The sequence below is a fragment of the Mus pahari genome, chromosome 19, assembly GCF_900095145.1.
Source record: "Mus pahari chromosome 19, PAHARI_EIJ_v1.1, whole genome shotgun sequence".
NCBI classification, from domain to species: domain Eukaryota; kingdom Metazoa; phylum Chordata; class Mammalia; order Rodentia; family Muridae; genus Mus; species Mus pahari.
In genome coordinates, this window is record NC_034608.1 from 22,667,637 (window position 1) to 22,668,751 (window position 1,115).

Sequence of the window (1,115 nt, forward strand, 5' to 3'; positions counted from 1 at the left end):
TCTTAAAGTGACAAAGTCTCATCTCTCAGGGTGGTGAGTTATGAATAGGCAGATAAAGGCTAGATAAAGGATAGGTAGTAACCTTATTGAGGAGGAGGTTGGGAATATAGCTCAGTCAGAAAAAGAAAGCCCAGAGCTGGAGAGATGGCTCAGTGATTAAGAGCACTGACCGATCCATCATCTGAAAGGTCCTGAATTCAAATCCCAGAAACCACATGGTGGCTCACAACCATCCATAATGAGATCTGATGCCCTCTTCTGATCTGTCTGAATGACAGATACCATACATATATACATACAATGTATAACAATAAATTTAAAAAAAAAAAAAAGAGGGGGAAAAAAAGAAAGAAAAGGAAAAAGGAAAGGAAAGACCCAGAATTGAGCAAAGGAATGATTCCACTCAGGTCTGATGTGGCGAAGCAGTGAATTTATTGAGGCTGCTTAGGGGAACAGGGTGATGCATCTCTGAAAAGTCACCCCAGACTGGAGGATGACTGAGAAAGCTGCCTGTGTAGAGCTTCCTGCTCAACTGATAGGCAGCCTGGCTACTCAGTGTCCTCTCCCCTTCTGCTCTTTGTGTGTGTATGTGTGTGTGCACGTATGCACGTGCACGTGCTGTGGGCTCACGGGAGCATATGCTCTCAAGACCAAGTGTATGGGTGGCCTCAGAGGGCAGCAGCATCGAATCCCCCAGAGCTAGAGTTACAGACTGCTATGAGCTGCCTGGTGACATAGGAGCTGACAAACAAACTTTGGTCCTCTGGAGGAGACATATGTGCTTAATTAACTCCTTGGCCGTCTCTTCAGCCCTTGGTTGTTTCTGGCAGAGTGGTTCTCGGTCTTTCTAATACCGCANCCCTTTAATACAGTTTCTCATGCTGTGGTAACCCCGACCCTAACATTATTTCTTTGCTACTTCGTAAGTGTGATTTTGCTGTTTTAAATTATAATGTAAATGTCCGATATTCAGGATATCTGATATAGGAGCCCTGTGGGAGTCACCACCTACATACAGGTTGAGAACCACTGCTTTAAAAGGTGAAGGAAGGGCTGGAGAGATGGCTCAGCGGTTAAGAGTACAGACTGCTCTTCCAGAGGTCCTGAGTTCAATT